This window comes from Ictidomys tridecemlineatus, chromosome 1 (assembly GCF_052094955.1).
Source record: "Ictidomys tridecemlineatus isolate mIctTri1 chromosome 1, mIctTri1.hap1, whole genome shotgun sequence".
NCBI lineage: Eukaryota > Metazoa > Chordata > Mammalia > Rodentia > Sciuridae > Ictidomys > Ictidomys tridecemlineatus.
The window spans coordinates 69,506,911-69,519,076 of NC_135477.1; the positions used below are offsets into that span (position 1 = coordinate 69,506,911).

General features: G+C 40.2%; 1 protein-coding gene across 3 annotated transcripts in view; it reads left to right on the top strand.

Annotated features, from left to right (window-relative positions):
• The window catches only part of Papss2 (3'-phosphoadenosine 5'-phosphosulfate synthase 2), a 79,728-nt gene that overhangs the window by 26,588 nt on the left and 40,974 nt on the right, over window positions 1-12,166 (top strand). The gene's annotated exons all lie outside the window — the stretch shown is intronic.

The window sequence follows — 12,166 nt, forward strand, 5'->3', positions numbered from 1 at the left end:
ACATCTTTGAACCTTAGTTCTTCTTCTGTGAAATGGTCCAGATGAGGTATGTCACACGCCACTGTGTTTAGTGAGGCTCAGGTGTAGCTTTGGAAACTGTCAATCTCCCTGGTAAGGTGCTGACCACGGTCACGATTCCTGAGCATACTTCAGTCAATAGGAAACAGCTGCCCATTCTGCCCGCGGGTGAGAGGGCTATGTATGTTTTGCTCTGTTAGAAATAGATGAGCATTGGGAGGTGTCATAGTTGGAAAATAAAAGACAATATCCCAATTTTTGAGGGAAATCATTAAATTTCTTTCTACACTACATCTTTCGTGACAGGGAAAGCCTAAGCAGAGGGGAGCACTAGAGCTGCCTGAATTTTAACTGATTTCCTTAATTTTTAAAATTTCCATAATTTTTATTCTTATTCTAATTATCTTATGGGCAATAAGAACTTTTAATCATCACTAGAAGCAACTACTTTTCTTCTTCAAGTTAACACTAACTGAGGGCTTGACTGGTGCTGTTTTATGTACATCTTCCCATTGAATCCTCCTAAAAGCCTAGTAAGCAGCAATGACTGGTAATTCCATTGTATAAATGAATTGAGAGGTTAAATAATTTGCTCCAAGGCACAAAGGGGGCTGCTGGTGGAACGAGGCTGCCCAATCAGTCACTGTGATCTTGGTGTACATTCTGCTTCTTTAAGAAAACATACTTTCAAGAGAGGGAGGTGGGTGGGGTGGGGGGGTAGGAACAAGAGTCTTTCTACACAGTGATGTTATAAATGTTGTTGAACTCGTGATTACTAAGCAAGGACCCCAAATCTGTAACCCAGCTGAGACTTGTGAACATTTCTCCCATTTTTGAGACTCAGTTCTACCACCATGGCACCCATTTCCTTCAGCACTATCTCAGCACCTGGTCTTCCATCTTTGAACCATGACACTCAATTAACTAAATGTATGAAATGTCATGAGCATGACAAATTAACGAAGTGGAAACACTTAACATTTACTCAGTAAAATTTTAGCTTCTACAATATTGCAGGCACATGGATTCAAAGGTAAATGTGACTGGAGCATCCCCTATAAAAACCTTGTGTAAGAAGTAAATGTATGTCAGCAATTAAGTAGTTAGCCTAATCTCTTTTAGATTGGTTAGTGTTCCCTAAATTTGCTTAAGCATTAACATTATCTGAAGCACTGTAAAAGTTTGATGTTGCAACAGCAACATCAAAACCCCCGACAGCCAGGCATGATGCACACCTATAATCCCAGTGGCTCTGGAGGCTGAGGCGGGAGGATTAAAAGTTCAAAGTCAGCCCTAGCAAATTAGGGAGGCCCTAAGCCACTTGGAGAGACCCTGTCTCCAAATTAAAACAATCAAAACACAAAAAGGACTGGGAATTTTGCTCAGTGGCTAAGCGCCCCTGGGTTCTAACCCTGGTATACAAACAAACAAACAAACACACAAAAAAACAACAATAGCAATGAAAACCTTTTAGTGTCAGTACCTCAGAGCAACTGAATTAGAATTTCGTAGGGAGGGCCCTGTATTTTCAACAAGTGTCCAAGGAGAGTGTTACAATTAGGTAAGTTGGGGAACTCAGCTCTGAATCCAAACAGGATCCTGTAGGGCTGGAGGAGGAAGTTGCTAAGTGTGCCTGTGTGTGATGGGAAATTAGCCAAAGCCTCACAGCAGTGTGTAGACCACACCTTAATGAGTGAGTAAGCAAACAAGTAGAGAGGAAGGACATTCCAAGCCAGAAGCATGAAAAGGAATGGCTTGATCCCGGTGGGAACATGGGATCTGTGTGATGGTCAAGAAGGTGGTAGGTAAAGCAGGAAAATTGGCCATAGTCCCTACATGAAGTCTGTGGACATTAACCTAAAAGCCACAGGGACCAACCACCATAGGATATGACACCAGGGAAGAGACAGGGAATCCTGTTTGAAGGGTGTCAGGGGGCCTCCTGGAAACAATTAGCTAACTAAGAGTAGTGGAATGGGTTGAGAGGTATTAGCTAAATTTGGCAGAATTTAGTGATAGATTGATTTTTTTTTTTTTTTTTTTTTTTAGTGAGGGAAAGGACAGTAGACCAACTCCTTGATCAGATAATGGAGAGAAGTGTGAGTTATGGCCCGGTGGTGAGGAATCTGGGAAGAGGAGCAAGGGGTGATGACAGGAAGATGAATTCTGCTTGATCATGCTGTGTTTCAACGGCTCTGGGGATTGTAACTACTAGGCATTTGGATATCTGCTGATAAAGAATTGGGATTCATAGTGTAACAATGGTAGACCAAGCCTTGGGAGCAGGTGGGAATCACTAAGGGGGTTCAGGGGAAGTTCTGCTGAGGGAGAACTAATGAGAACCCCATTATAAAAATGAGCCGTGCTCTCTCTTACCCTCTTATCTTGCTTCCTCCTCTTGTCTTCCATAATGCAGCAAGAGGTTCCTCACCAAATGCTGGCTCCCTGATACTGGGTTTTCCAGCCACCAGAACTGTGAGAAAGAAATTTCCTCTTTTTCTAAATTGCCCAGTTGATAGTGTTTTGTTATAGCAGCATGAAACAGACTGAGACGGTGCCTGAGCAGAGTGAGCAGCATTCACACTGAATCTGCTTTTTTAATATAAACTTTCCAGAAGGACTTCAGGTCATTTCAAGCTGAAGAACTCTTTTAGTTTATAATGTAGACTTTTATTTGACTATCTCTGGGATGTTAATTTATATATTGGGAGGAAAAGCAGTGGAATAATCTGCTTGAGGAGGTGCTCAGAAAGCGTGTGGCTCATTTGACATATTTGAGCAGGGTTAAACAATTGTCCAATTGTTTTTTGGATTTAGGTGTTAGTTTTGATTTCAGTGCTAACCAATGCTGAATTAATTCTCATAGAGTATGGATAACTCAACAGAATCATAATCTGTTCACAAATCACAAATCATACACAGTTCTTTGAAACAGATTTCAAGGAATATTTTACAAATGCATTTGTGAGTGGGAGTTCTGTTCTTTTTAACATTTGAAGTGTGCTGGCTGTGAGAAGACAGACCACAGCAGGTCTTACTTGAAGACTTTAAAGTAAGACTTTTAGTGCACTGCATAACAGGAGCTATAACTGAAGTTTGGAAAGTGTCTTTCTACTTTGTATTGCTACTAAGGCCTATATCCACATCAGTCAATCAACAGAATATTTATTAAGCTTCTATTACCCATCCAACAAACATGTGCTAATACCCAATGAAGTCCTTTATTTTCCACCTCTTTTTAATCCTTGCAACAGTCAGCAAGAATCTAATAAGAATAGCACAGCCTCATAAGACGTAATGGTTAGGTTTAACTTGTTGTAGGTTCTAATGGAGCCAGAATTGAAACTGACTCTTAAGTTATTTGCTTTAAAAATCTCCTACCAGTTCCTCTGAGCCTGGCCCTATTAGGAAGTCAAAATGGTGGCTTTTACCATGCAGGTTGACACTGAAGTTCAAAACACAAGATTTAAATCTATAAATCCATAAAATGTAAGGCACACATCTAAAACATTAGGAAAATGCCACAGAATGTAATGTCTATAGGAGTTAAGGAGAGGCATCAGAGAAAGCCTGTGGGTTGTACTGCATGAAGAACAGGCAATATATGGAGAGTTGAGGACATGGAGACCCTTCCAGGTGGGAAGAGCTGAATGACCAAAAAAAAAAAAAAAAAAGGTGCAAAATTGTGTTCAGGAAATCATGATTAGATCTCCCACCTACAATAGAAGTTTTGCATCTGAGAGTAGAAAATGTGTCCTATAAGGGTAAATGGAGCCTGCAGTGGAGGCCCTTCAATGCCAAGCTAAGAAGTAGGACTTTATTCTGTAGCTAATAGAAAGCCATTTAAAAACTTTTGAGGGCTGGGTTTGTGGCTTAGTGGTAGAGCACTCACCTAGCACATGTGAGGCACTGAGTTTGATCCTCAGCAGCACATAAAAATAAAATATAATAAAGGTATTGTGTCCATCTACAACTAAAAAAAAAAAAAAAGAAAAAAGAAAAATTTTGAATACAAAATCAACATGATTTAAAAAGTGACCTAGAAAATTAGGGCTGGGGTTGTGGCTCGGTGGTAGAGCACTTGCCTAGCAGGTTTGAAGCCCTGGGTTCAGTTCTCAGCACTGCCTATAAATAAATGAACAAAATAAACGCCCATCAACAACTAAAAAAAAAATAAAATAAAAATGAATAAAGAAAGAAAATTAACCTGATTATCAGTTCTGGGGGTCAGTCAAGGGGCTCTGGGACAGGGGGAATGGGGGCTTCCCAAGCTTGAACAGACCCAGAAGGAGCAGGGCTCCCAGGGGACTGTGTCCAGGAATAAGGTCCAGAGAGTCAGGCCAGACCGAAGGAGATGTGTAGTTACAGCAGTGGGGACAGTGCACCCAGAAGGAGCCTGCAGAGTGTGGTCAAGAAGGTAAGGGAGGCCGGGTCTAGAGCAGCTATTCGCCACCCCAGGTGGATCTGAGAAGTGAAATGTGGCCATTTGTAGTCCAGTTGAGAGACTATCATAAAATACCATCAATTGGATGGCTCATCAACAACAGGAATCCTTCCTCACGCCTCCGGAGGATAGGAAGTCCAGGACCAAGGCTCCAGCAGATCTGGTGTCCCGTAAAGGCTGCCTTCTAACTAGGGCAGAAAAAGGCCCAGGCCACTCTGTGGACCCCTTCATGAGGGCGCTAATCCCATTCACAAGCGCTCTACCCTCAGGATCTGATGACTTCTCAAAGGCCCCACCCAATAATCACCACGATAGAGACTAGGTTTTGGGGAAAAGACACAAAAATTCAGACCGTTGGAGCCTATAAATGAAGAATGAGCTTCAGAATCTTTGGGAAACTCAGAACAGGTTATACTGCAGAGCATAGCAGAGATGGAGGTCAGTGGGTATGGACGGAGGCAGAGCATCATCAGGAAGCCTGCTCACTGTGTGTTGTGGAGTCAGGCCTGAACACTAGAGTGGACGTCCTGGGGACCAAGACATGAAGGGGTGTGGGGATATAGCTCAGTTGGCAGAGTGCTTGCCTCGCATGCACAAGGCCCTGGGTTCAATCCCCAGCACCACACATACACACACACACACAAAAAAAAAAAAAAAAAAAAAGACATGAAGGATCTAAGAGTGTTAATGGTGGAAATTGGAAGATCTTACATGAGTGACATCATGAAGAAAGCCTCGACATGACTTGAAGATAATGAGAGGAAGGACAGCAGTGGGTCTCAAGCCTCTTCCTGAGGTTGTACATGATGTGGAGTTTACACTGGTCGTGTATTCATGAAGCCATGTCCAACTCATTCTACTGCCTCTCCTAGTCCCAGGAGCAAGTTCCCAAGGTTATTTGGAGAACAGTTATTTGGGCCTTAGAAAAATTTTGTCATTAAGAACTTGTTTCCATGGGAAATGTGTTTAAAATAGTCTAAGGTATCAGGAATATTGCAACCTTCTATAACCCTGAAATCGAACTTCCTCTGGCTTTACTATCTTTCCTCCTGCTTCTCAGCACAAGTGTGAGCCATCTCCTAAAAGCACTGAAGAGGGCTTTTAGGATCAGGTATAAAGATTGTGAGTGTCTGTCAGGGTGTAAGCCTTTCTCCTTAAAAAAAAAAAAAAATATTGGAGCATTGTAATTATGTGCAACAGTGAGATTCATTGTGACATCCACACATGCACATTGCAAAATTTGGTCAATTTCAAGATCCTCGAAAGTAAACTCCACACACTTATCCACCCCAAACTTCTGGCTCTGTACTTCTTCATCTTGGGTCTCCATTCAAGAACAGGATGTAATTTCAGAATGATTTGTTCCAAAATAAATATTTACGCTTTTACCTGCAAAGACGCAGACTGCTTCTCGTCGGCTGTCCTATTTCCAAAAGAAAAGTGTAGCCCTTCTGAGTTTCTCCCCTCTGAGCAGTTTCAGATCTCCTTTCTTCTTCTCCTTTCTCTCTTGACTTTGACCCCTCTGTATGGAAAAACGAGGGGCAATGTATGTCATAATGGGAGGTCTGGGGACGGAGACAGGGCCAAATGATCTCTGTTTTGGAGGGACAAAAGAGAATCCAGAGAAGATGCTGCTAGGTCTCCTCTGTTTTCACCGGAACCCCAAATGTCACTGGTAATATTTTTAAATGTTGTCCATACACATTGTGAATATGTCCATGCTTGTGATATGTGTCCCCAACTGTTGCATCTGCCCATTTGTCATGCTGTCCCCTTCTGCTTTCTTTACTCTGTGATGTGCTTATGAAAGGATTTCTCATATAACCCCAAGCAGACTGAATCCTTAAATTAGAAGTAAAAATAATGAACTCAGCTACTTTAAGAAACATGGTCAGGAGGGATAAAGAATCAAGTAGTGCAGACGCTCAAGTGATTATGAAATGCTTAGGTTTTCATGGTTTTGTTTATTGCAAAATCTTAGGGAAATGTACTTTAAAAAACTTAAGGCCTTTGGTTTTAAATGGTTGTAGACTTAGAGAAAAAATCAAGGAGAAGATACAAAGGGTTCCCATATACCCTTACACCTCTTGTACCCTGTTAGGAACTTTTACATCAGTGTGGCACGTTTTTACACTCAATGAGCCAAAGATACATCAGGAAGGAGCACAGAGATACTGAGGAACAAAAGTGACCAAATTATATTGTTATGTTATGTGCATGTTCAAATACCTAACAAGGAATCCCACTATAATGTGTGATTATAATGTGCCAATAAAACTTAAAAAAAACAACAAAGATATGTCATTATTAGCTGAAGTCTACATTTTCTTCAAGTTTTCTTAATTTTTACCTCATATTATTTTTCTGTCCAAGGAATCCACTCCATGTCACATTTCATTGTCACGTCTCCTTAGTCTCTTCTTGTTTGTGACAGTTTTTCAGACTTTCCTTTTTCTTTCTTTTTGAATTTGTGTATTTATTCATTTATTTTTAAATTCTTAAAAATTTGTTCTTTTTAGTGTATTCTGACATATTACAAATACATGAAGTATAACTTTCCATTCTTGAGGTTGTACATGGTGTAGAGTTACACTGGTCATGTATTCATGTATGAACATGGGAAAGTCAACAAATTCATTCTACTGTCTTTCCTCGTCCCATCTCCACTTCTTTTCCTTCATTCGCCTTCGTCTAATTCAATAAATTTCTATTCTTCCTGCCCTGCCTTATTGTTTGGTAGCATCTGAATGTCAGAGAGGACATTCGGCCTTTGGTTTGGGGGTATTGGCTTATTTCACTTAGAATGATAATCTCCAGTTCTATCCAGTTACTGACAAATGCCATAATTTCATTCTTCTTTGTGGCTGAGTAATATTCCAATTTGTATGTATATCACATTTTCCTTATCCATTCATCTCTTGGAGGATACCTAGGTTGGTTCCATAGCTAGCTATTATGAATTGAGCTGCTATAAATGTTGATGTGACTGCATCACTATAGTATGCTGATTTTAGGTCCTTTGGGTATATACCAAGGAGTGTGGTAGTTCTAATCCAAGTTTTCTGAGGAATCTCCATACTGCTCTCCAGAGTGGTTGTACCAATTTGAGCCCCACCAGCAATGTATGAGTGTACCTTTCCCCCACGTCCTCGTTGTTTTAATTTGAATTTCTCTAATTGCTAGAGATATTGAACACTTTTTCATATATTTGTTGACCATTCGCGTTTCTTCTTCTGTGAAGTATCTGTTCAGTTCCTTTGCTCACTTATTGATTAGGTTATTTGTTTTGGGGGTTCTTTTGGTGTTAAGTTTTTTGAGTTCTTTATTTATCCTGGAGATTAATGCTCTATCTGAGGTACAGATGGCAAAGATTTTCTCCCATTCTGTCTGCTCTCTCTTCATGTTCTTGATCATTTCCTTTGCTGTGAAGAAGCTTTTTAGTTTGCTATCATCCATTTATTGATTCTTAATTTTACTTCTTGCACTTTGGGAGTCTTGTTGAGGAACTTGGTTCCTGAGCCGACATAATGGAAAGTTGGACCTACATTTTCTTCTATTAGGCACAAGGTTTCTGATCTAATTCTTAGGTCCTTAATCCACTTTGAGTTTTTTTGCATGGTGAGAGATAGGGATTAAATTTCATTCTACTACATAAAGATGTTCAGTTTTCCCAGCACGATTTGTTGAAGAGGATGTCTTTTCTCTAATGTGTAGAGTTTCTGGTGCCTTTGTCTAGCATGAGATAACTGTATTTATGTGGGTTTGTGTCTTCTGTGCTGTTCCATTCGTCTCAGACTTTGCTTGCTTTTGATTATTTTGGCAGTTTTGTGGCGTGCTGACCAGATATTTCACAGGATGCCTCTCAGGGTTTGCATGATATTTCTTCATCATGGTCAAATTGGGAAGTGATCATGTCCAGTGGGAAGCTGAGGCCAACTCGAGGCTTTGGCTCAGCCCACCCAGCATGCATCCTGGCAGATTGCAACTCCTAGCAATTGTCCTGATGTGTGTGGGCCTTGCTCCATCCCTCGATGATGAAGAGGGTGGTGACAGGGCACCTGGGTTCACTTTAGCCAGCATAGCACCCGTTATGGGGAGATGAAGTTCTGGCCAAGTCAGACATGGACCCCTGACCCTCAGGGCACCTAGAAGCAGCAGCACACCTGTGCTTTAGGAGTGGGCAGTGGACAGGGTATATCACAATCTGTCCCTGGTTTGTACAGCTGGAGGCTGGAACCAGAGGAAGAGGTACGTCAAGTGAGTTTACTAAGCAGCTGCAGGCCAAAGAAAATTGGGCAGATTCCAGGGCCTCTGAGCAGAACCAACTGAGGACCTAGGGCTATGACTCAAAAAAGAGGATGCAGCCAAAGTTCCCCAGGGCCATAAACCTGTCCTTCCTGCTTGGCTCTGTATGTGGAAAGGCTGGAGCTGGGTTGTTCTCCAGCTAATGGAGATTCCACAATCCCTTCCCTTCCAGATGATGCCTTGTTTGCAACTGTTGTACTGACCTCTGAGTTGATGTCTGTGTGCATAAAAGATCTGGAACACAATGCACAATCCCATGAGGAGAGGGTCTCCTTTACTTTTCTTGGCAAATGTGTGAATGATGCTTACAAACTATATTGCCATCCAGGATTTTTCAACAGTATATATATATATATTTTTCAACTATATATATGTTCTTCAGATGCTTTTTTCAAATACTATAAAAATCCACATGGGATTTTTAAAAAGATATTAATTTTTCAAGATGCCCCTTCATCATTCATATGTGTATATATATATATTTGGCTGCCATTTTTTCACAGTATTCAAATTTTTATCCATTTAATATCAGCCTGTGATTTATTTCCTAGTAGTAGCTTTGAAAAATTGAATCAACTTAGTTGTGGTGTATTTTTAAAAATGGTTCTCTCATTCTCAGCATTAATCTACTTGGCAGAACTTTCCTTGGTAGGAACTGTTGACAGTGATAAGTTTTTGTCCTGAAGAAAATTTATATCCATCCTAAAACTTCCTCAATGTGATCACAATTTTAATTGATAAATTCCAGATTTGAACGATTTTTGTACGGTCCAATAACTATTTTGGAAGATGATTCGATTTGTTCTTCTAAGAAAGTTGTCAATTCTTTTGTCTCAATTGTCACAGCTGGCCTTTTGCCCTGGCTACCTCATGTGGTTATTTCCTTTATAACTCAAGAATAGGTTAACACAAATGTAACCCTGGAGGGTTGGTGGGTTTAGGGAGGTGATGTTTATCAGGATAAGTCATGATATTGTTTGGATCTGAAATGCCTGCCAAAGGCCCATGTGCTAAACACTTGGTTCCTAGCCTGTGACACTGTTGGGAGGTGGTGGAACCTTTAACAGGTGGAGCCCATTTGAGGGGAGTGAGGTCACTGGGGGTGTGCCCTTGGGAGCCTGGCCCTGCCCACCTCCTTCCTGGCCTCCTGTGAAGCAAATAGTCCTCCTCCAACATGTGCTTCTGCCATGGTATAGTGTGGCGTTACAGACCCAAAGGCCACAGGACCAAGCAATCATGGACTAAAACCTCTGAAACTATGAACCAAAATAAGACTTTCCTCCCATAAATTGATTATTTCGGATATTTTGTCATACTTATGGAAAGCTAACACAGCTAATAAATACACTGTATTGTAAAAACTGCGTTCACAGAGTTGGATTTAACATGCTTTACTCATAATCTCTCTTTACACAAAAGATTTTAAAACCATATTTTCTTTAAGATGAACTTCTCTTCAAAGTATGTTTTCAAATTTAGTGACACTTCTTTTAAAACTTCCCTCTTGCTGGGCATAGTGGTGTTTGGCTATAATCCCAGTGACTTGGGAGGCTGAGGCAGGAGGATTGCAAGTTCGAAGCCAGCCTCAGCAACACAGGAAGGCCCTAAGCAACCTAACGAGACCTTGTCTCATAAAAATTTTTAAAAAGGGCTGGGGATGTGGCTCTGTAGTTAAGTGCCCCTGGTTCAAACTCTAGTACCCAAATAAAAAAGCAACAAAACAAATAAAAACCTACTTCCCTCTCTACTAAAAACTTTAAAAGTAGAATTGAACCTTAAACCTTACATGTTTATTGGTGGTAATTGCCTCGAAGTTGAGCAAAATGACCTTTGTGATGTCTTGCTGCCACTTCATTGACACTGTCAGGATGCCTTCCTTGGGAGGTTCCTAGGAGGTGACAGCAACAAACTCAGACTCTGCAGGTGAAGAGTGAGGGCCTTGTTATGGAGAATATACGGAAGATGGAACCCCATTCCTCATTAGTTTCTAAAAGCTGCTGCATCTTCCCCATTTTTCCTCTGGATGAAGTAACTAAATAATGGAGATGGTCACCATCATGATCAAGTGCAATGGAAAATGCTTGAAAGGTGATCCGTGGAGAGCTCAGTGCACATCATTAGACATTTCAGAGGGGCTGGCTGTCTCAAAGTTGTCTCAAGGTGTCAGGATATTAGGTGGCTGGTTTGTTGTCTGTCTGTTTTTGGTTTGGAGATTTTCGTGTTGGCTGTAACTGACCACAGGATGGCTTGTGTCCACGTATCTGTGATCCCTTGGGCATCAAGAATCTTATCATTGGGGCTGGGGATGTGGCTCAAGCGGTAGCGCGCTCGCCTGGCATGCGTGCGGCCTGGGTTCGGTCCTCAGCACCACATACCAACAAAGATGTTGTGTCTGCCGAAAACTAAAAATAAATAATAAAAAATTTTTAAAAAAAGAATCTTATCATTTTGGTCTCATCCATCTCTGGTTGAGAAAGCCTTTGTATTTTAAAAACGTATTTATTTTCAAATTTAACATTGAAAAAATCAGAATATGGAGACAGGATGGAAAATAATTTCCCAAAATTACCCAACCCCTAAGATCCTTATTACTATCACAATTTTGTCCTTGGTTTCCTGACTTTTTTCAACCTAGCCTTATGCATATAAGTATGTATGTTTACTTGACTTGTAAACTGTTTTCTCACTTGGGTACATATCAAGATGTATTTTTAGGCCAATAAATATAGATGCTCATGGTCATCATATGGATGTGCTATAATCTAGTTAATTGATGGACATGTTTATTGTTTCTGATTTCACAGTTTTAGATAATACTGCTATGAACATCTTGGACAATAACTGCTTTTTCTATATTATGATGTTGGGCTTCTTTGAGAATTAAAGAGTCTAGCAAAGAAACTCACAATGAAGCATTGCTTGTTCTCAACAAAAGTTGTGTAATTTTATTTCAATGAGGGAACGTCATTTTAGAATAAACTAAAAAGGAAAAGTTTTTTTAAGATGAATGAGCTTTTCAATCTTCAAGATATAAAAGCATATTATAAAATGACGACCATCAGAACCATAGGTATTTACATTAAAGCAGAAAATTTCTTTATTATAAATATATAAAGAATTGGGGGTATAGCTCAGGAGTAGAACATTTGCCTAGCATAGGTGAGGTCCTGGTTTTACTCCCTAGAACTACAAAAAAATATATATACATGCACACATAAGAATTCTGAAAAAAAAATCAAAATTTTAAAAGACATTCAAAGTAAAAAAAAAATGAGTTGTAATATATTTGAGATCACTGGAGATAATTATAGAAAAGACATAAAATTGAACCATTTAAGCACATTTTACATGTATTTAAAAAATTAAGCAAGGCATGATGGTGCACATCTGCAATACCAG